This window comes from Phyllostomus hastatus, unplaced genomic scaffold (genome assembly GCF_019186645.2).
Source record: "Phyllostomus hastatus isolate PE091 unplaced genomic scaffold, TTU_PhHast_1.1 phas_scaffold_78, whole genome shotgun sequence".
Taxonomy (NCBI): domain Eukaryota; kingdom Metazoa; phylum Chordata; class Mammalia; order Chiroptera; family Phyllostomidae; genus Phyllostomus; species Phyllostomus hastatus.
The window spans coordinates 92,499,220-92,520,822 of record NW_025334041.1 but is presented as its reverse complement, the minus strand read 5'-3'; the positions used below and the strand labels follow the sequence as shown (position 1 = coordinate 92,520,822).

Here is a 21,603-nt window from a genome sequence, read left to right as displayed (position 1 = left end):
TGAAATCAAGGCGGGTTGCCTGTTTAGGTTGAAGAGTGTGTAGCTGAAGCATTTTTAGAATCTTTCAGCCTACATCTATTGGGTAAATCATTTTCAAAATTATAGAGAAAATTATTAGAAAAGTTAAGCCTTAGTCACTATATCCAGGAATAAAATAGTGAAAAACTCATATTCAAATCACTTGAAAAACCTGCTATTTAAAGGTTGTAATTGTCTCCTGGGAAATCTTAAGTCATTTTATCCTTTCTATTTTGTTAGTAAGAATTTTGATCATGAAACCAGCAATATAATAAAGATTCTTAGGGGGGGAAAAACAGATATTCTGTGAATTCAGTTCATTAGTTCTTTAAGTTTTTCTACAAAAACATATTAATGTGATCTATAAAAATAAAACCAAATGTTACACTGAATTATTTGTTCTGTATCAATTTAGGCTTTATTTTGAAATGTGTAATCTTCCCAAATGATCAATGTTGTGAAATGCATTAAATAAACCATCTTTATTTGCTTTTGTAATCTATGTATTCAGTGAGCAAAAGGACTGAAATATGGTCAGGGAAAGTGTGGGAATAAGCTGCTAATTACTGGCTCTTAGACAGTAAAGTAATTAAAAATATTGAGTTGGCTCCATGGCTGTACAAATTTGTAAAATTTATCAATCTGTACACTTTAAGAAGGTGAATTTTGTTCTATGTAAATTATACTTTTATAAATCTGCCTGTTAAAAATCTAAAAACAATTTAAGTTGAGGAGAGCCCAAGTCAGCATTCTAATATTGTAATATTACTATATTGCTAACATAGTCAAGAGTTGCATCTGTAATTGAATATGATTTACCCTTGTCTAGTAAAGCCCAAAATTTGCAGAAAGGCTGGATAAACAGTATAAGTATTTCCATAGATAATATACTATTATATCATTTATTATATTCTCAAGTTATTAATGTATAAATTAAACATGTGTCTCTTGGAAATATCTAAAAATACATACTTTCCCAATGGTTAACAATGCTAGATCAGGATTTCTCTTCTATTTATGTTTAAGGTGGTCTATCTATATGTGGATTTTTAAAAGTTCATATTGGTGTTACCATTAAAAAGTGTTTATTTTATAAGATCTTTATTGCTATAATTTTACCTCATTTCTACAATTTTTTTTGTTGGCACTATTACAGATACCCCCCAGTTTCTCCCCTCCTCAAACCTCTACCCCCACCTCTCCACCCCCAGTATTTGCCTCTTTGTTCTCTGTGTCCCTGGGCTTTGCATATGTGCATATATGTTCTTTGGCTAATCTCTTCTAGTCTCCCTCACTCCTCTCCCCTCTGAGATCTATCAGTTTGTTTTATTTGACCATGCCTCTGGTTTTATTTTATTTGTCAGTTTATTTATTCATTAGATTCCACATATGAGTGAGATCATACAGTATTTGTCTTTCTCTGATTGCCTTATTTTGCTTAGCATAATATTCTCTAGATCCATCCATGTTGTTGCAAAGGGTAGGAGTTCCTTCTTTTTTACAGCTGCATAGAATTTCATTGTGTAAATATATCATAGCTTTTAAAAATTGTATTTCATTGTTTGTGCTATTATAGTTGTCCCAATTTTTCCCCCTTTGCCCTCCTCTGCCTGGTATTGCCCTTCCCTCCAGCAATCCCCACCTTAGTTCATGTCCATGAGTTGTATATATAAGTTCTTTGGCTTCTCCATTTCCCCTACTGTTCTAGACATCCATCCATTTTGTACCTACCAATTATACTTCTTAATGCCTGCAACTCTTCTCCCACCCTCCCCCTTCTCCTTCTTACTGATAACTCTCCAAATGATCTCCATAGCTGTGACTCTGTTCCTGTTCTGGTTATTTTCTTAATTTGTTTTTTTAGAGTCAGTTGTTGATAGTTGTGAATTTGTTGCCCTTTTAATGTTCATAGTTTTGATCTTCTTCTTCTTAAGTAAGTCTCTTTAACATTCTTTAATAATGGCTTACTGATGATGAACTTCTTTAACTTTACCTTGTATGAGAGGCACTTTATCTGCTCTTCCATTCTAAATGATAGCTTTCCTGGACAGAGTAATCTGGGTTGTAGGTCCTCGCTTTTCATCACTTTGAATACTTCTTGCCTGCAAAGTTTCTTTTGAGTAATCAGCTGATAGTCTAATGGGAACTCCTTTGTAGTTAATGTTCAGCTTTTCTCTTGCTGCTTTTAAGATTCTCTCTTTATATTTAACCTTTGGCATTTTAATTATGACATGTCTTGGTGTGGTCCTCTTTGGGTCCAACTTGCTTGGGACTCTCTGTGCTTCCTTGACTTGTATATGTATTTCCTTTGCCAAATTAGGGAAGTTTTCTTTCATTATTTTTTAAATAAGTTTTCAATTTCTTGCTCGTCCTCTTCTTCTTTTGGCACTCCTATGATGTTGGTACATTTAATGTTGTTGTAGAGGTTCCTAAGCCTATCCTCATTTTTTAAAAATTCTTTTTTCTTCCTCCTGTTTCGATTTTCCTTCCTTGTGTTCCAAATCATTGGTTTGATTCTTGGCTTCTTCCTCTCCACTGTTAGTTCTCTGTAGATTTTTCTTTATTTAACTTAGTGTAACCTTCATTTTTTTCCTTTATGTTTTTGCCATACTCAATGAGTTCTTTGAACATTCTGATCACCAGTGTTTTGAACTCTGCATTTGATAGGTTGTTTATCTCTGTTTTGTTTAGTTTTTTTTTTCCTGCGATTTTGTTCTGCTCTTTAATTTGGGCCATATTTCTTTGTCTCCTCAATTTGGCAGCCTCCCTATGTTTGTTTCTATGTATTAAGCAGGGCTGCTTTGACTCCCTGTAAAAGGCACCTGTGAATTCTGTAAGGCGCAGCCTTAGGTAATCGCCAGGGCAGGACAACCTGCTTCACTGCTTTGTAGCTCTGCGTGGAGGGAGGGCTCATGGAGGGGAAAATGCCACTACCTAGCTTCTGGAGGCTTACTCAGCGTTCACCTTGTTTCCATTCACTTTACCCACTTCCCAAATATGACTGGCACCCTTCCAGATGTTGCCCTGGTGGTAAATCCCAAAGTATGTGGATTTGCATAAATTCTAAGTCCCTGTAGGCCCTTTAAATGAACTCTCCTGAAAATCTGGCAGTGTCTTCCACCACCCCAAACCCTACCGGTTTTTACAGCTAGAAGTTACGGGGATTTATATTCCAGACACTGGAACCCTGGGCTGTGTGGTCTGGCCTAGAGTTGGGTTGGCTCACTCACAAGGTATCCCTCCTGATTTTTATCCACCACACATGAGTGTGAGACCACCATTCTGCCACTGCTGCTGCCACCTCTCCACACCACACTGAGTCTCTGTGACTCTGCCCCTCCTACCTGTCTGGACAAGTGTGGCTTCTTTAAATCCTTGGTTGTTGGACTTCCATACTGCTCCATTTTCTGATAGTTCTGGGTATTTGTTTTGAGTAATAGTTATAATTCTCTTTGTGGCTGCTCAATGAGGTGAAGTGTGTCCACCTATATATTCCTCCATCTTCACCAAAAGTTCTATTATAGCATTTTTATCCACTCATCTACTGATGTGACTTGAGCTGTTTCCAGGCCTTGACTGTTGTAAATAATACTATGAGCATTGGGGTACATATATTTTTTGTGATTAGTGTTTTGGGATTTTTCGGGTACATTCCCACAAGTGGGATCACTGGGTCAAAAGGCAGTTCCATTTTTAATTTTTTGAGGAAACTACTGTTTTTCACAGTGGCTGAACCAGTCTGATTTTTTCATATGTCTTTTGGCCATCTGTATGTCTTTGGAGAAGTGTCTATTCAGGTCCTTTGCCCATGTTTTAATTGGATTATTTGTTTTCTTAGTGTTAAGTTGCATAGTGTCTTTTCCCATTTTTTAATTGGATTGTTTATCTTCCTGGTGTTAAGTTGCATGTCACTTATACAGATTTTGATTGGAATCTTTTTAAAATTATTTTTTGAAATTCAGGTTATATTTTAAATATGTACCAGGAAAAGAAGAATCTTACAATTAAACTATTTCATTAAAGTAAACCCCTACCATTTAATTTTCCTAATTTATAAATTGGTAATATATCTAACACATCAAATGTGTTCAATTAATATTTGGAGTTTTAGGAAAATAGATTCATTCTGAATATTAAAAAACATGCGTGCTATTTATATAGATTTCAGTTTTATTTTTCTTTTTTTTAAAGATTTTATTTATTTATTTTTAGAGAGGGAAGGGAGGGAGAAAGAGAGAGAGAGAAACATCAATGTGCAGTTGCTGGGGGCCGTGGCATGTGCCCTGACTGGGAATCGAACCTACGACACTTTGGTTCACAGCCCGCGTTCAATCCACTGAGCTATGCCAGCCAGGTACTTTTTCTAATATTATTTAAGAAAAATGAAGAAGTATTGAATAAGATAATGCACTGGCTAAGACCCTCTTGGCATTTTCTTTATATCATTTTACTTAAATAGTAATATTAGATATTGTGAAGATATCTTCCTCAGATAATTAATAGATTTTACATAAAAATAACCAAAATGCAAACAATATTTTGTGGGATGTATCAAAATAATTCAAAATTTATTTTTTAAAAAGTTATTGTTTAAGGATAACTTTAGAAAAACGTTTTTAAAAAGAGATGATGGTTAATGATGTTTGATTATCCCTACAAAATATTAATGCACATTATGAAATAGCAATGTACTCCACCCTTTGGCCCTGGACGCAGCAGCTGTTGCAATGTTGATGTCCGAGGAAAACTGAATTTCCAATTATTAACTTTTTTTTAAGGAGGGAATAAGGGTGGCCAAGAGGATGTTCACCTGATTTAAACACCCTAAGCTGGCAGACAAGAACATGCCTAATTTTTATGTTATGAAGGGCATGTAGTCTCTCAAATCATGAGACTAGGTGAAGAAATAGTTTGTCTGGAAACATTTTTACTGGTACCTTACCAATGAGGGTATTCAGTATCTCCGTGATTACCTTCACCTGCCCCCTGAGAAGCAGGGAGAGTGTGATCTGCAAGACTCACATGTGGAGAAGCTGGCAGAGACACCTACGGACAGAGTGCTATGCCCTTGGTGCCTACAAGAAAGCTGAGGCGAGAGCTGGGTTGGCAACCAAATTCCTGTTTAGAGGCAGATTTGGTCATGGATGTGATTAACCACCTCAGTAAAGTTGGAGGGATTATTTTGTGTTAAATAAACTGGCCAGAATTTTTTTTTAATGCACTGCTAAAAAGAGTAGGTCACTGAAGCAGAATGTCTAGCCCAGAGATAACATGATCTCATTCAGACATATGTATACAGTTACATAATAACTTAAAATTCAATAAAGAAAGCATCATAGAACACTGAAGTACTATTCAGGAAATGATATTAAGCTGATAATTCAGAAGCTTAATTCATGCCATTCACTGAAATGTATTCTAGGCAGAGGAAAGTGTTCAAACATAAAATAAAAAAGAAAATTATTTTAATAAGAAAACATTATTTACCAAATCGCTGGAGGGAAAATAACTTTCTAGTCCTGACCAGTATGTGGCTCAGTTGGTTGGGTATCATCCTGTGATACAAAGGGTCACCAGTTGGATTCCCAGTCAGGACACATGTCTGGGTTATGAGTTCAGTCCCTGGTCAGAGCACATTCAAGAGGCACCCAATTAATATTTCTCTCCCTCTGTTTCTCCCTCTCTTCCTTTCTCTCTAAAAGTGGATAAATAAAATCTTTAAAAAGTAACTTTCTAAAACCAAAAAAAAAAAAAAGATACTGCAAAAGATAAAAAGTTGACAATTTGGAATATTTAAAAATTAAAATGACTGACATTAAAAATAAAAATGATAGATAAGGAAAATTTTCATGAAATACAAAAACATCTGAGGTATTATTTATATATCATTAATAAACTATTAAGTGACAGATTTAGGACTGAAACTGAGATCTGACTGACTCCAAAGTCTATGAACTTCAATTCTATGTCCTTTTCTAATGTTACATATCCTTGTGAACATAGCTTCTCTCTCATAGCAGTCTGTATATGGTTTATTTATAGTAAATTTACAGAATTGGATGTATTTTCATTTTTATAGAAAGATATTACTATAAAAAGAAATTACATGGATAAAATATGCATGAATTTAAGTTAATATCCCTTTTAAAAATGCATCTACCAGCAGCAACTTTTCCCTGTGCTATGGATCAATACTTGTTAGATTATATAAGATACAGGTAGTATCACTGCAAAGCCACAAGAATATTCTGGCAAATAAGAATATTTCTGGCTAAATTGCAGAACAGAACAAAGTGACTAAAATAGAAATGGATAGAACTCTCCTAATAAGCTAGGATTGGCCTACTCACATGTTCTTGCAAATGGGTTAGATGTTAAAGAAAAAGAGTGGTTTGGAATTTTCTGGTAAAACAAATGGGTATATTTAGAAAACCCAAATTTAGAATATAAGCATACTGTATCTTAAAATTTACTCCCTCTTGCATTTCTAATTTTTCTGTTCCTTTTCTTTGCTCTGTAATCTTACCTCTTTACTTATTTATCTATAGATTATTTTTAGTATATCATAGTTCCTATACTTAAACCTAGTAATTTGAAATATTTGCCTTTTTTTGTTTGTAATAATTCTAAAATTTCTACATACTCTCTTAAAAATTCACTGGCCCTGAAGTATTTTACAAAAGAATCACTATAAAATTGTATAATGTTAGGGCTCACAGTCTCTCATCTAATTCTTAAAAAAAGAAATTCCACTAAAGAACTACTTTGCAAGTTAAGGGCAAATTTTTCATAATTCTTTTATTCCTATTCAACTAACTTGAAACAATATATGAACATTTTATGAATTCAATCTGTATTGATAAAATTAATATATGTGTTTTGCATGTGTGATATATATAAGCTTTCAAATAAACATAAATAAAATGAATCCGGTGTGGGATTCTATTCTGTTTGTAAGATAATAAAATAGCCTGTTAATGTTTTATGGATGCTGGATGAAGACATAAAACTCCTGAGTCAGAGACAAAGGACTATATTACTCACAGTGTGAGCATTGGCATGTTTATGTCAGTTCCTTTGTGACCAAGTCCTGTAGGAGTCACATGAAGGGTCAAATTGATGCTGCACACACAGTGCGGTTGTGTCACTGCTAAAGAACATTGTGCTTGGGGAATCCAACACTTTTATAGTAATCATTAAACAAGCCTGTTCTTTGTCCCAGAGGAAGATGCTACCTCATGCTTAAAGGCTGGTTTTTTGTTCTGTGAAGAATGACCTGATAAAGAATAGCCATGACTTCAGTTTTGGACAACCCAGAAGATGTGTAAGAATAGGAAAGATATGCAGAGGAATGTCTCCAAGCACTCTGATATATTTTGTTCTGTTGCTTTTTTAGCAACTGTACTCTTTTTGATATTGCTGTATAGTTAGTCACTAATAGTGACTAACTATACCACTACTTGATTTATACGTACAGTAGTAAGTTTTAAAGAAATAATTATATTAAAGGCTGTTAGTCCAAGTGGGGCATTTATATAGTCAAAATACTCTATTATAGTATGGATTTTTCATATTTTTTTGTCATTTTTATAGGCATGGAGTCAATCATACACTATTCTATTCCTAACAAACTTATTACAGTGTATTTACTTTCATTAGTGGCTACACATTATAACATAAGGAAACATCTTGTATATAAATATACCCCGCAAACATCCCTGTATTGCTCAGTGTTCATCTCTTCAACCTCTTCATTCTTTATTAGTGATACAACAAGAAGAATCTTTTAAAAAATATTTTATTATATTATTTTCTTGTAGAGAGGGGAATGGAGAGAGAAAGAGAGGGAGAGAAATATCAATGTGTGGTTACCTCTTATGCACCCCCCACTGGGACCTGGCCCACAACCCAGTCATGTGCCCTAGACTGGGAATCGAACCTGTGACCCTTTGATTCCCAGGCCGGCACTCAACTCCTGAGCCACACCAGCCAAAGCACAAGAAGAATCTCTGTGAAATTGGTGATTTGATTTAGGTTGTAACATTTAAACCTAAGCCATTAGTTAGTCTTCCTATCTTCATTTTGATTTGATACACTCAAAGCTGATCTTGGTTGATTTGGTCACTTAAAAATATGGTAATTCCCAGATCTACATTTCTGCACTGTCTGCAACAGTGTCTCAGAACCTCCCTATCCTCTTAAAAGTTATTGAGGAGATAGAGGATTTTAGGAGGATGATGGAGTAAAAATCAACAGAAATCTATCTCCTTTTATAGACAACAGTAGAACTGACAGAGTTGGTCTGTTCTATTTTGGCAGTCTGGAATCTATTGAAACCTTTCAAATTCCAGGGGAAGGGTTAGATGCTAAACTGTGGTTGATTGTGATCAATTTTAGCTCCTTAGTTCAACAATGGCTACTTATCTCCCTCCTAGCATCCCCACGGTGGGCAGCTACGCCCGTATTCCCAGAGTTTGCAGGAACCAGGGTGGATAAGAAGGACCTTAATCTTCCATATATCAGAGATTTGTATTCTGATTGCTGATTGCAGCTTCTGCTGGCTAAAGTGCATACATAAAGCTGGCTAGACCTTGTTATACACACACACACACACACACCCCCCATTGTTGCAGATCACTTCCCCTCAGACTAAAGCAAGTTGTAGGGGACTTAAAGGGCTGGTGCTTTTCACCCCCACACTTCATTTTTGTCTTTTTCTCTTCAGGGAGCCAGACTTTTTTTAAAAAGGACATTCAAAATCAACTGCAAACACAGGAGAAATAAGAAAATCACCATGTGTGGCCAGAGAAAGGTGCAGACTTGGAAAAGACTTGAGAAGGCTTTAAACGTATACCTCATGCTAACCCACAGCATTGAGAAATCCTGAAACAATTACACAAATAATTAAAATCCCACAAACTTTGAGGAACGGAGTATTTCACATAAAGTTACCAAATTATTACATTTAAATACCCAGTTTTGAACAAAAAATCACAAAGCATGCAGAGAAAAGAAAAAAAGTGTGGCCTACTTATACGGAAAAAATTAACCAACAGAAACTATCCCTGAGAAAGACCACATGGTATACCTATTAGACAAATATTTTAAACAGATATCTTAAAGATACTCAAAGAATTAAAGGAAGATGTGAAAAAAATAGACAAAATAAATGATGTGTGAGCAAAATAGAAATATCAGTAAAGAGAAAACCTAAAAAGAAACCAAAAACAAATTCTGGAGATGAAAGGTACAAAAACTGAAGTTAATAATTCACTAGAGGGATTCAGTGGCAGGTTTGAGCAAGCAGAGCAGTCAGTGAACTTGAACATAGAACAATGGCAATTATAGCATCTGTGGAACAGAAAGGAAAAAGAATAGTGAACAGAGGGGCCTGCGAGACACCATCAAGTGGATCAATATATACATTGTGGGAGTCGTGGAAGAAGAGAGAAAGGAGCAGAGAGATTATTTGAAGAAATAATGGCTGACAACTTCCCAGGTTTGAGGAAAGTTAATATGAACACCAAGAAAATCAGTTATTGAAATAGTGAGCACTCAAAGAGATCCACACCAAGACACAATATAAGCACAGTGTTGAAAGACAAAGAGAGAATCCTGAAATCAGCAAGAAAGAAATGAATTTGCCATATGCAGGGGATTCACAATAAGATTAATGGCAGATTTCTTGTTCGAAACTTCGGAGGGCATAAGACAGTGAGCCAACATATTCAAAATATGGGGGGAAAAAGTACTGCCAATCAAAAAATCCTGTATCTGGCAAAATTGATTTTCAAAGGTAAAGGACAAATTAAGACATTCTCAGATAAATAAAAGCTAAGGTTACTTGTTACCACTGGAGCTGCCCAGCAAGAAATGCTAAAGAAAGTCCTACAGGGCATTATATAGTAAATTGAAGCCATATGAAGAAATAAAAATCTCAGTAAAGATCAAATACATGGTTATTCTAGAAGCTAGCATTATTCTAACACAGTTTTTAACTCTACTTTTTGTTTTACATGATTTAAGAGGTTACTGCACTTAAAAATTATTATTCTAAAATATTATTATAATTTGATTTACACAGAGTTTTAAAGACTTAGTCCAAACCAAGAATAGAAAACATATTAATAATTTAAGAATGAATTGTATATTGGAACAGCAATGTTTTGAATATGTTGGGTTAAATAAAATCAATCATTAAGTTAAAATTTAAAAAAGCTCCTAATTCAACAACCTAACTTTACAACTTAAGCAACTAGTAAAGAACAAACTAAACTTAAAACTAGTAGAAGGAAGGAAATAATAAACATTAGAGTAAAAATAGAGAATTGAAAAGCAATGTAATAACTAGATCATCACATGCAAAAATATGAACCTAGACACAGACCACACACCTATCACAAAACTTATATCAAAATGGGTCGTAGACCTAAATTTAAAACACAAAGTGTAAAACTCCTAGGAGAAAACCCAGAAGAAAACCCATACTTTGGGTATGGGAGATGCCTTTTTAGAAACAATACCAAAGGCACAACCCATGAAAGAAATAAAGGAAAACCTGGATTTCATTAAAATTAAAAACTTCTGCTCTACAAAAGACAATGTGGAGAGAGTGAAAAGACAAGTCACAAACAGGGAGGAAATATATGCAAAAGACAAATCTGATAAAAGGCTGTTATTCAAAATATAAACTAACTGTTAAATCTCAACATTAAGAAAGCAACTAACCTGAATTAAAAAAAAAAAGGCCAATGATCTTAACAGACACCTCCCCAAAGTAGATTTGCAGATTGCCAATAAGCATATCAAAAGATGCTTCATATCACATGTCAGCAGGGAAATCAAAATGACGAGATATCACTACACATCTATTAAAATGGCCCAAATTTGGATACTGACAACACCAAATGCTGACAAGGATGTGGAGCAAAAGCACTGACATTCATTGCTGATGGGAATGCAATATGGTACAGCTACTTTGGAACACAGTTTGGCTTTTTTTTTAAACAAAAGTGAACATATTCTTACCATATGATCCAGCAATTATGCTGCTTGATATTTACCCAAATTGAAAATTTATATACACAAAAACCTGCACATGGATAATTATAGCAGATTATTTGTAATTTTCAAAACTTGGAAGCAACCAAGATGTCCTTCAGAAGGTGAATGGATAAATATACTGTGATACATCCAATGAAATATTATTCAGCACTAAAAAGATATGAGCCACTAAGCCTTTAAAATATACAGAGGAAACTTAAGTGCATATTACTAAATGAAAGATGCCAATAAGGAAAGACTAAATACTGTAGTTTTAACTATATGACATTCTGAAAAAGACAAAACAATGGATACAATAAAAAGATTAATGATTGCCAGAATAGGGTGATGGTGGGAGGGTGAGTAGGAGGAGAGGAAGGGATGAATAGGCAGAGCACAGAGGATTTAAAAAATGCTGTATAATATAATGATAGATATATCTGTCAAAACTGAAGAATATACAACACCAAGAGTGAACCTAGTTAAACTATGGACTTTGGGTGAATATAGTGTGTCGATGTAGGTTTGTCCTTGGCAACAAATTACCATTGTTGTGAGTGATGTTGATCATCGGAAAGGCTGTGTATGTGAAGAGGCAGGGGGTATGTAAGAAATCTCTATACTTCTAATTTTTTTGTGAAGCTAAAACGCCTCTTAAAAAAATGAAGTCTTTGAAAAAAGATAGGATAATTAATGAAACCAAAAGTTAGTTTTTTTTGAGTAGATCAACAAAATTGACAAATCTTTAGCTAGATGGACTAAGAAAATAAGACTTAAATTACGAAAATCAGAAAGTGAGGACATTACCACCAATTCTACAGAAACAAAAAGGGTTTTAGATAGTAGTATGAACAGCTGTATGCCAACAGATTAGATACCCTAGATAAAATGGACAACTTCCCAGAAACACAAAACCTTCCAAGAATGAATCATGAAGAAACACAAAACCTAAATAGATGTATAATTCATAAGAACATTGAACCAATCATCAAAAATATTTAAACAAAAAAAAAAAACCCTGGGCCTGATGGCCTCATTGATGAATTCTACAGAACATTTACAAAAGAAAAAACCAAATTGTTCCCAAGGTTTTTCCAAAAATTAAAGAGGAGGGGATGCTTTCTAGCTCATTCCAAAAGGCCTACATTGCCCTGATACCAAAGCGAGACAAAGACATTATAAGAAAGGGAAACTGCCCTGATAAACATTGATGTACAAATGCTCAATAACATGCCAGCAAACTGAATTCAGCAGCATATTAAAAGAATTATACATCACAACCAAGTGGGATCTATTCCTGTAATTCAGGAATGGTTCAACAACAAAAATCAATCAATACCACATTAACATAATGAAGAATAAAAATCACATAATTATCTTGATAGACAGAAAAAGCATTTGATAAAAATCAACACCCTTTCATGATACAAACACTCAGCAAACTTGGTACAGACAGAGACTACATTAAGATACAAAAGCCATATATTGAAAAACTCATGGCAAAAATATACCCAACAGCGAATGATTGAAAACATTTCTCTAAGGTCATGACCAAAGCAAGGATTCCTACTTTGTCCACTTCCATTGAATATCATACTGAAGTTGTAGCTGGAGCACGTAGACAAGAAAAAGAAAAGGCATCCATATTGGAATGGGAAGATTAAAATTATCTATGTGCACAGATATTATGATCATATATAGAGAAAACCCTAAAGAACCACCAAAAATCTGTTAGTAGATATAAAAGGATATAAAGTTAACATACAAAAATCTGTTGTATTTCTATCAGTAACAGGCAACAATCTGAAAATGAAGTTAAGAAAACAATTTCATTTACAGTCATATGGAAAGGAATAAAATCTTTGGAATTAACTAAAAAGATGAAAGACTTGTACACTGAGAAGAAGAAAACTGTGATGAAAGAATTTAGAGAAGTCATAAAATAAATGGAAGGACATCTGATGTTCTCATGGATTAGAAGACAGTATAGTTAAAATAAGTTAGTTTTACTCCAGAAGATCTATAGATTCACTGCAATTCCCATCAAATTTCTAAAAAAGCTGTTTTGCAAAAATTGGAAAATTCATCATCAAAGTTATATAGAATCTTAGGGGACCTTGAATAGCTAAAACAATCTTGAAAAAGAACAAATTTGGAGGGCTTACACTTCCTGATTTCAAACTTTCTACAAAACTACAATAATCAAAACAGTACGGTATTGACATAAAGACAGACTTACAAAGCAATGGAATAGAATGGAGAGCCCAGATATAAACCCTTGCATATATGGTCAAATGATTTTAAAGAAGGCTGTCAAGTTCATCAAATATTGACAGTACAGTCTTCTCAATAAATGGCCCTAGGAAAACTGTATGTTCACATACTAAAATAATAAAATGCTTAGAAGATAACAGAGGGCAGAAGCTTCATGACCTCGGACTTGGTAATTATATATTGGTTATAAAACCAAAGGCACATTTCACCCTCCCCCCCCCAAAGAAAAGGTATATGGATGGCCAGTAGGCACATGAAAAAACACTCAGCATTGCAGATCATTAGAGAAATGCAGATCAAAACCACAATGCAGATATCACTTCATATCACACCCATTAGAGTGACTGCTATCAAAAAACAAAATAAAAAGTGTCCGTGCCCTGGGTGGTGTGGCTTAGTGGATTGACTGCGGGACTGTGAACTAAAAGGTCACCAATTCAATTTGCCATCAGGACACATGACTGGGTTTTGAGCCAGGTCCCCAGTTAGGAGGTGCAAGGGGCAACCTGTCAATGTTTCTCTCCCTTTCTTTCCCCCTCACTTCCCCTCTCTCTGAAAATAAATAAAAGTGCTTCAAAAACTTAGGACAGAATTATCATACAACCTAGCAATTTCAGTTCTGGATATATGCCCAAAAGAATTGAAAGCAGGGTCTTGAAGAGATACTTGTTCACCCAATTTCATAGCGTCATTAGTCACATTAGCTAAAATGTGAAGGCAATCTTATGTGCTTATTATCAGATAAATGGATAAACAAAATGTGATATATACATACAATGGAATATTATTTAGCTTTAGAAAGGAAGTTTTAAAAAAAAAAAAAAAGAAAGGAAGTTTTGACATATACTGTACCATGGATGAACCTTGAAGTGATTATGCTAAATGAAATAAGCCAATCTCAAAATGACAAATATGTGTGATTTTACTTATATGAAGTACCTAGAGTAGTCAAAATCATATATACAGAGAGTAGAATAGTGGTTGCCAGGGTCTGTGGGAAAGAGGAAATGGAAAAGTATTGTTCAATGGTTAGAGTTTTTTATTCGGTAGAATAAAGTGTTCTGGAGATGAATGATGGCGATGGTTGCATTATAGGATTGTACTTAATACCACTTTAAAATGGTTAAGATTTTATACACTGTATTATGTGTATTTTACCAAGTTAAAAAATATAAGTTACCAAGAAATTTTTGTTTGAGTTATATCTATTATTTATATTTAAAATATTAGAAATTAAAAATGAGAAATTTTAAAAATATATTAATTTATTTAAAATAATAAACCATTATATGCATTTTAACATAATTAACATTTTTAATGAAAAATTATTATATTTTCAAAACCAAAAATAATTTAGAAAGAAAAATGAATTTTTTCCATTTTGCCAAACTCTAATGCCTAGCCTAATAGAATACAACCTCAGGATTTAATGTTATAGTATGTTATTTGGTTGAAATATATGAAGAAAATCTGACCTCACTCATATATAGTTTTTAAAAAGAAGAGAATTTTAACAGAGATTTCAAATGATTGGGGATTGTCTTTTTTAATACCACACAGAAACTTGCAGATAGTGTAGGTTACTTGAAGTGTGGAAACTGAAACAATACATTGATCTATATTGGATTTTCAAGTGGATATTTAATTGATGCATGATTTATAACACCATGCATTGTTCATTTGTAAAATACTGATTCCCCAGCTCCTGAAGATCTTGTAAATGTCACATTTGATAACACAATGTAAAAAAGTCTCATTTGTTAATATTGCCACCAGTCTTTTCACACAAGTCCTTAAGTCCATCCTTTCCACTTCTGTTGTATGTTGGCCTATTTCTACTCTCAATTCTACATAATTATTAGATAGATTTGGTTTTGGTTCTGATATCATGTTTTATATTATGCTTTCTAATTTTAAAAAATTTACACTGTGAGTTTTATTTTCTCTGTCTTATTTATGTTTAATTCTTCTGATAATTTGGGAAGTTTAATTGTTGACATATTTGTTAGCATGTCCCATATATTTATGGTCAGGATTAGAAGTCTCCTAGTTTATGCTGAAAAAAAAAGGTACTTTTTCTGTTTCTCATCATCCTTGTTATTGTATTGTTAGGTAATTTTCAAATTGAATTGGAAAGCCACCTTTTTTATTAGTTTAATTTTATTTTATTTTACTTATTTTATTGATTATGCTATTACAATTGTCCCTTTTTTCTCCCCTTTATCCCCCTCTGCCATGTACCCCCCCACACACACACTGGCACTCCCCTACCTTTAGTTCATGTGCATGGGTTGTACATATAAGTTCTTTGGCTTCTACATTTCCCATGTTATTCTTAAACTCCCCCTATTTTATACCTACCAAATATGCTTCTTATTCCCTGTACCTTTTTCCCCACTTTTACCCCTCTTGCTGATAACCCTTCATATGAACTCTATTTCTGTGAATCTGTCAGTGTTCTAGTTGTTTGCTTAGTTACTTTTTGTTTCTTTTTAGGTTTGGTTATTGATAGTTGTGACTTTGTCGTCATTGGAAAGCCACCATTTTTATTTTATCATTTTAAAACCAGCAATTCCAATATTCTTTTTGCTGTGAAACTTAACATGTGTGAAGTATACACAAAAAGTGCATAAGACATAATACCCAGCATTAACAAATCATTTTAAGTGAACATCTATGTAAACACGAGTGAGATCTTTGCTAACACTCCAGAAACTATCTGCTTTTGTGCCCCTTATCCTAAACTTTCCTCTTCCCTAGAGATAATCACTAGCGTGATTTTAAAAAATCACTTTATTCTTGGCTTTATACTTTTAAGTACAAATCCTTAAGCAATATGGTTTTAATTTCTCATTTTATATAAATGAAATCTTATGATATGTATATATGATTTTGTACCTGTTTCTGTTCGTTCAATAGGATGCCGTAGGATTAAACGTGTATTTCTATGCACATTTATAGTACTTGCTATCTGAATAGACTACAATTTTCAAATCTGTTTTATTGTTGATGAATATTTGGATTTTTTCAGATTTGGAAATTGTAAGCAGTGCTGTTGTGAACATTTTGAACATGTGTAAGCACACATTTATTTTCTGTGTAAGCATATATTTCTGTAGGCTCTAAACCTCGGGATGATAGTCATAGGATAGGGACCTCCTCAAATCCACCATCACAGATGCTGCCGTACTGTTTTTCTGTCAGCTCCTCTTGCTACACTACCTTGCCAACACATGGTATTGTTCATTTCATTTTATTTTAATAAAAGACTTTGTAATTGTAGCCTTTTCAGGGGGGAGTGTATAGTAGTGTTTTGTGAGATTCTCTGAATACTACTAATGAGATGGAGCTAATTTTCTTATGTACTAGATATTTGGGTTTCTCCTTTTGTAGAGTGTACATTCAACTTTTCTATTGGTTGACCTTTTTCTTACCGATTTTTAAGAGAATTTTTTGGTATATTCTGTTTACAAGCTGTGTGTGTGTGTGTGTGTGTGTGTGTGTGTGTGTGTGTTGCATGTGTGCAATATGTTAGCATTATAGCATCAGGAATGCAGTACCATATTCCCTCCTTCTCCATGAGCTATTCCAATATGAGGTGACAAGACCAGGTGCCTAAGTGTGGACCACTCTGGCTTATAAAACATAGGATCTTGTAACAACCCATACTTGTAACTATCATATCCCTCAAGGGACACATTTGACTACAAGAATCACTAAGTGCAGGGTGGCTGTTGCCTTTGTTTTTAATAGACATTTATAGTTTATTGACAGGCTTCCAAGTTTAGATGCATTTCATAAAACTGGTCAATTTTTATAAGAAGTAATGTTGCCTTGTAAAATCTGAATTTCACATTGATCTTAATTCAGTGTATTTCCATGGAAATGTTGCTAAACTCCAAGGTCATATCCTCATGAAGAAAGGGTTTAGGTCTGTTGGCTAACCCTTTTCTTCCTGGAGAAAAAAATAGTATCTTTACAAAATTGAGTTTTGTAATTCATGAATATGGTATATTTCTCTTTCTTTAGTTCTCCTTTATATTCTCACAATAAAGTGTGTTTTTTTATAACAGTTATGTTCATTATTTGTAAATTCATTCCTTAGTAGTTGATATGTTTAGGCCACTATAAGTGGTCTAAATTTTTAAATTTCTAACTGCTTTTGTTGGTGTATATGAATGCAGTTGATTTTGTACATTGTTTTTTGTATCCAGCAGCCTCTTTTTCTTATTAATGCTAACAAGTTATCTGTATTCTTTTGAATTTTCTACATACTTAGTTTTATTATTTATAAATAATGACAATTTTACAATTTTGTTTCTTTTTTAATATTTATACCCTTATATCTTTTTCTGGCTTTTATGCAATAGCTAGGACATCAATACAGTGTTGAATATAAGTGGTGATAGATTCTTGATTGCAAAGGAAAAACTAAATGTTTTACCACTATAATACCAGCTGTAGGATGTTTGCAAGTTAAGGAATCTTCTATTACTACTAGCTTGCCAGGATTATTTTGTAGATATAAATGGATCTTAAATTTTACTAAATATTTTTCTGCAGTTATTTAGGTGATATATATACCCGGTTTTCTCCATAGTCTGTTTTTAAGTATATATTATTGATTATGCTATTACAGTTTTCCCAATTTTCCCCCATCCCCCTTCCACCTTGCACCCCACAGCTCTCCAGCATTCTCCACCCCTTAGTTCATGTCCATGGATTGTACATGTAAGTTCTTTGAGATCTCTGTTTTCTATTACCATTTTTTACCTCTCCCCATCTATTTAATGCCTACCAATTATGCTTCTTCTTCCCTGTTCCCTTTCCCTTCTATCCCTCCCTTCTCCCTCCCCACTGAAAACCTGCATATGATATCCATTTCTCTGATTCTGTTCCTGTTCTAGTTGTGTGCTTAGTTTTTGTTTTTGTTTTTTTCCTTTCTTTTTTTTATGTTCATTTGTTGATAGTTGTGAGTTGGTTGTCATTTTACTGTTCATATTTTTTATCTTTTTCTTTTTCTTAAATAAGTCCCTTTAACATTTCATATTAATACTGGCTTGGTGATGATGAACTCCTTTAACTTGACCTTATGTGGGAAGCACTTTATCTGCCCTTCCATTGTAAATGATAGCTTTGCTGGACAGAGTATTCTTGGATGTAGGTCCTTGGCTTTCATGACTTTGAATAATTCTTTCCAGCCCCTTTTTGCCTGTACAGTTTCTTTTGCGAAATCAGCTGACAGTCTTATAGGTATTCCTTTTTAGATAACTGTCTCCTCTTGCTGCTTTTAAGATTCTCTCCTTATCTTTAATCTTGGGTAACTTAATGATGATGTGCCTTGGTGTGTTCCTCTGGGTCCAACTTCTTTGGGACTCTCTGGGCTTCCCGGACTTCCTGGAAGTCTGTTGTCTTCTCCAGATTGGAGAAGTTCTCCATTATTTGTTCAAATAGGTTTTCAATGTCTTGCTCTTGTTCTTCTTCTTCTGGCACCCCTATAATTCAGATATTGGAATGTTTCAAGTTGTCAAAGAGGTTCAAAAGTCTCTCTTCATTTTTTTGAACTCTTGTTCTTCATTCTTTTCCAGTTGGATATTTATTTCTTCCCTTAGTACCAAATTGTTGCTTTGAATCCTGGTTTCCTTCCTGTCACTGTTGGTTCCCTGAATATTTTGCTTTATTTCATTTTGGATATCTTTCATTTGTTCTTTCATTTTTCAAGCTCAATCAGTTCTGTGAGCATTTTGATTACCAGGGCTTCAAATTCTCCATCAAATAGATTAGCTATCTCCTCATCATTTAGCTCTCTTTCTGAGGTTTTGCTCTGTTGTTTCATTTGGGCCATATTTCTTTGTCTCAGTGCACCTCTTAAGGAGCGGGGCCTTAGTATTCAATGGGGCAGGGCAACCCTCCTTGCTGTGCTTCGGCTGCTTGTGGGGGAAGGGCCAGAGAGGGAACAATGCAGCTGGCCTGCTTGCCTCTAGGTGTACTTCGCAGTGGACTCTCCTGTGAGACTGGGAGTTTCTCCCACTGGGGCACTGCTGTAGTCCACAGCCACTTCTGAGTCTCAGTTTCTCTTTAAGTCAGCCCCGCTCACACAGCCTCCTCCCTCCACCCCTGTGGTTTCTCTCCCTGCTGCCTTACCAGCCTGGTCCTTCTGTTTGACTGTTTCTTTAATTCCGTGGTTGTCGGAGTTCTGTGCAGTTTGATTTTCTGGCATTCTGCTTGTTTATTGATTTTAGATTGGTTGTTATCCTCCCTTTGGTGGTGTGAGGAAGCAAAGGGTTTCTACCTACTCCTCCATCTTGGCCAGAACTCCTCTATAACCTGTTAATATAGCCAATTACTTTAGTAGATTTGCTAATGTCAAATCAAATGTGCATTCCTGGAATAGTACAATTCAATTTTTAAACTGCTAGATTCAAGGTACTAATATTTTCATTAAGACTTTTGTTTCTGTATTCATGATAGGTTTTCATTTAATTTTGCCTTATCCATTGAGTTTTGGAATCAAGATTTGTTAGGGTCATTAAATGAGTTGGGGGATGGGCCTGTTTTTTCTTGTTCTGGAAGATTTTGTGTAAGGTTCGAGACATTTCTTCCTTGAATGTTTGGTGTTACTATCAGTGAAGTCAACTAGAATATGTTTATAGGAAAGTTTTTAATTATAAATTCAGTTTCTTTTAAGTTTTAGAACTATCCATATTTTCTATTTCTTTAATAGTATTTCATTGCATTTTTTTCATTACCATTTTTCACCCTATCCCTTCTTCCTCTCCCCCCCTGCAACCACTGCATTGTTTTCTGTGTCCATCAGTTCTTTTTCTTTATTTTCTATTTAGTTATAGTCTTCTCGGAATTTGTTTCTTTCTGTTTATCTTGGTCAGTCACGCTAGAGGTGTTACTGATTTTTGTCTTTTCAGAGAAGCAGGTTTTGGCTTTGTTGATTCCTGTTATTGTATGCTTATTTTCTATTTCTTTGTTTTTCTCTCATCTTTATTATTGCATTTTTTTCCTACCTTTGAGAGTAGAGGGGCTCATGTTGCTTTTTGGAAGTCTACCAAAGTGCGGATCTTCCTCTAAACTCTCTGTTCCAGTCCAATCATTATAAAAGTAATGCTGAGCGCCTCACTTGCTGTCTAGTTTTCTCCAGGTCTTGGCTTGGGGATACCTTTTGAGGTTTCTTAGAAAGTTTTCTAAAAAAGAATTTGTTTAGCTTTTTAAAAATTGTATTCCAATGGTAGTCCAACTTTAATGTAAGCAGAAGTTCCACCCAGTACTATCTTAATAACAGCATAATCTTTGTCTTCTAGTCTAATAACAAAGCCTAACTTTCAATTTTACTATGAGAATAAAATGCAGTTGCTCAAATAAAAACACTTTGAAAAAGAGTGAAAACGGTACACATGTAAGTGTTCTTGTTCTCACCTCTGCTGTTGTTTTGGGCTCACCAAATGTTAAGATTTTTCCAAAGTTTCCTCAACCAGTTATAATAATTTGCAACAATCAGATGGCCCCCAGATCAGTGGTACAGAAACCAAAATGTCCTACAACTTTAGCAATGGTAGTGTGTAATCTTATTGCTCTGGATTTAATTAGTTATAGTTCTAACCAATAATCTAAAATCCAGCAGAATGGACAAAGGATTTTATTAACAGAGTAGTTTACAGGGGTGTCCCACCTGCGTCCCATGGGCTGCTTATGGCTCAGGATGTCTATGAATGCGACTGAACACAAAATCGTAAATTCACTTTAAAAAATGATGAGTATTTTTGTGATTACTTGTCACAGTGTATTTAATGTGTGGTTTGAGACAACTCTTCTTCTTCCAGAGACACCAAAAGGTTGGACACCACTGCTTTAGGGTTTGAATTATTTGGATTAATTGCCTCTTGAATTAGTTAATTTAATGTACATGGGGCAGTGATCTAAGGTCAGAAAAAGATAAGAAATTGACTGAGGCAATCACTAGTTTCAAGAAACTTACAGTTTCTGCTAAGATCCTAAAAGTAAATTATCTCAAAATGTGAAATGTTGTGTAAGAGCACAGGCTCTGGAGCAGGAACACCTTGGTATAGATTCCAAGTCTTCTGTAGAGGCAAGAGCTGAACATATTATAGTAAAAACGTTGTAAGAAACACAGAGAGTCAAAGGCACATTGAAAAGGCCTTTTACTGACTGAGAGTTGAGAAGGGATTTCATGTGGGAGGTGACAGTTGAACTTAATCTTGATGGTAGGGTGAAATTACAACAGCTGTACTCGGGACA

General features: G+C 34.5%; 1 protein-coding gene and 1 pseudogene across 8 annotated transcripts in view; both read left to right on the top strand.

The window, feature by feature from the left end:
* The window catches only part of EHBP1 (EH domain binding protein 1), a 364,981-nt gene that overhangs the window by 223,031 nt on the left and 120,347 nt on the right, over positions 1-21,603 (top strand). The gene's annotated exons all lie outside the window — the stretch shown is intronic.
* Positions 4,746-5,172, top strand: LOC123812120 (annotated as a pseudogene).